Raw genomic sequence first — 2,875 nt, 5'->3', positions numbered from 1 at the left:
GGTGATTATGGGGGTGAGGGAAGATAAGGGGACTAAAGCAATACAAAAAAAGGCATAGAAACTATGAATAAGAGTCAGGAGGAAATACAGAATACAGTGTCTGAAATGAAGACTACACTAGAATGAATTAAAAGCAGGCTAGATGAAGCAGAAGATTGATCAGTGAGTTGAAGGACAAGGGAGAAAAAAACTCAGAGCAACAAAAGAAAAAGAGACTCAGAAAAAACAAAGATAGTTTAAGGGAGATTCAGGACAACATGAAACGTAATAATATCTGTATCACAGGAATACCAGAAGGAGAAGAAAAGACGCAAAGGATAGGAAAATTGTTTGAAAAAATAATGACAGAAAACTTCACTAGCTTGATGAGGGGAAAAGTCACACAAGTCTAGGAAGCACAGAGGTTCCCAATAAAGATGAACCCAAAGAGGTCCACTCTAGACACATCATAATTAAAATGGCAAAATATAAAGACAAAGAGAGAATCTTAAAGACAGCAAAGGAGAAGCAAGTAGTATCAAGCAAGGAAGCTCCAATAAGGGTGTAAGATGATTTCTTAACAGAAACACTGCAAGCCAGAAGGGAATGGCACAAAATATTTCAAGTAATGAAAAGCAAAGACCTGAAACCAAGACTACTCTAGCCAGCAAGAATCTCAGTTAAAATGGAAGGTGAAATAAGGAGCTTCCCAGAAACAAAAAGGCTAAAAGAGTACACTTCCACCAAACCAGCATTTCAAGAGATGCCAAAAGAACTGCTTTAAGAAGATGAAGTAAAAGAGAGAGGAACACAGGTACAAAAGGGAAAAATGGCAATGAATAAGTATTTATCAATAATAACCTTAAATGTAAATGGATTAAATGCTCCTATTAAAGGACATAGGGTAGCTTAATGGATAAGAAATCTTGACCTGCATATACACTGTCTACAAAAGTCCCACTTCAGAACAAAAGATCTACACAGGCTGAAAGTAAAGGGTTGCAAAAAATATTCCAAGAAAATGGACATGGGGAAAAAAGAAAGCTGAAGTAGCAATATTTAAATGACATGAAATAGACTTAAAACTAAGGCCATAATGTCCTCTTCCAGAAAGTGACCAGAGGTGACCTCTGAAAATGGTTCGCTATTCGCTTGACCCAGAAAACCCCACGAAGTCATGCAAATCGAGAGGTTCGAATCTTCGTGTTCACTTTAAGAACACACGTGAAACTGCCCAAGCCATCAAGGGTATGCACATTCAGAAGGCCACCAAGTATCTGAAAAATGTCACTTTAAAGAAGCAGTGTGTCCCCTTCCGTCAATACAATGGGGGAGTTGGTAGGTGTGCCCAGGCCAAACAGTGGGGCTGGACACAGGGTCAATGGCCCAAAAAGAGTGCTGAGTTTTTGCTGCACATGCTGAAAAACGCAGAGAGTAATGCTGAACTTAAGGGTTTAGATGTGGATTCTCTGGTCATCAAGCACATCCAGGTGAACAAAGCTCCCAAGATGCGACGCAGAACTTACAGAGCTCACGGGCGGATTAATCCGTACATGAGCTCTCCCTGCCACATTGAGATGATCCTCACTGAAAAGGAGCAGATCGTTCCTAAACCAGAAGAGGAGGTGGCACAGAAGAAAAAGATATCCCAGAAGAAACTGAAGAAACAAAAGCTTATGGCCCAGGAGTAAATTCAGCATAAAATAAATACTAATAAAAGTAAAAAAAAAAAAAAACTAAGGCCATAACAAGAGACAAAAAAGGTCACTAATGCTTAAAGAGTAGTACAACAAGAAGATACAATCCTTGTAAACCTATATGCATCCAACATAGGAACACCTAAGTATATAAGGAAAATCTTGGAGGACTTCAAGAAAGATATTGACAGCAACACAGTTATTGTAGGGGATTTTAACACTCCACTGTCAACAATGGGTAGATTTTCCAAACAAAGAATCAACAAGGATATTGTGACACTGAATGACACTCTAGATCAAATGGACTTAATTTGTATATACAGAACATTTTACCCCAAAGAAGCAAAATATACACTCTTCTCAAAAGCATGTGGAACATTTGAAAAGATAGACCACATAGTAGGACACAAACAAGCCTCAAAAATTAAATAATTGAAATCATATCAAGAGCCTTCTCAGATCACAATGGTTTGATACAAGAAACCATCCTCAAGGAAGAAACTGAAAAACATTCAAATTCATAGAGACTAAATAACATGCTATTAAATAATGAATGAGACCAAGTAAGACATCAAAAAATATCTGGAAAAAAATAAAAATGAACACACAGCATTACAAAACCTTTGGGAAACAGCAAAGGCAATAGTGAGAGGGAAATTCAGAGCAATATAGGGCTACCTAAAGAGGATAGAAAAATCTCAAATAAATAACATAACCCTATAAGGACTAGAGGAACAATAAGAAATAAAACCCATAATGAGTAGAAGGAAAGAAATAACCAAGGTCAGAGCAGAATTAAATGACATAGAGACTAAAAACAAATAATTCAAAAAATTAATGAATCCAGGAGCTGTTTTTTTGAAAAGATAAACAAAGTCGACAAACCTTTAACCAGACTCATCAGGAAAGAAAAAAAAAAAAAAAGAGAGGATCCAAATATATAAAATCAGAAACAAAAGAGGAGAGGTTTCAACCAATACCACAGAAATACAAAGGATTGTAAGAAATTACTATGAACAACTATATGCCAACAAATTGGACAACCTTGGAGAAATGAACATATTTCTAGAAACATATAATCTTCCAAAACTGAATCAAGAAGAAGCAGAAAGCTTAAATAGACCAGTAACAACTAGTGAAATCAAAGCAGTAATAAAAAAAAACTCCCGGCACACAAAAGCCCTGGACCACATGGCATC

General features: G+C 36.7%; 1 pseudogene; it reads left to right on the top strand.

Annotated features, from left to right (window-relative positions):
• The first annotated feature begins 1,084 nt into the window (after window positions 1-1,084).
• LOC150018705 (large ribosomal subunit protein uL22 pseudogene) lies at window positions 1,085-1,698 on the top strand (annotated as a pseudogene).
• Window positions 1,699-2,875: the final 1,177 nt, after the last annotated feature.

The sequence above is a fragment of the Furipterus horrens genome, unplaced genomic scaffold (genome assembly GCF_987537825.1).
Source record: "Furipterus horrens unplaced genomic scaffold, mFurHor1.1.pri manual_scaffold_2, whole genome shotgun sequence".
NCBI classification, from domain to species: domain Eukaryota; kingdom Metazoa; phylum Chordata; class Mammalia; order Chiroptera; family Furipteridae; genus Furipterus; species Furipterus horrens.
This window is presented reverse-complemented; position numbering and strand designations above follow the sequence as displayed.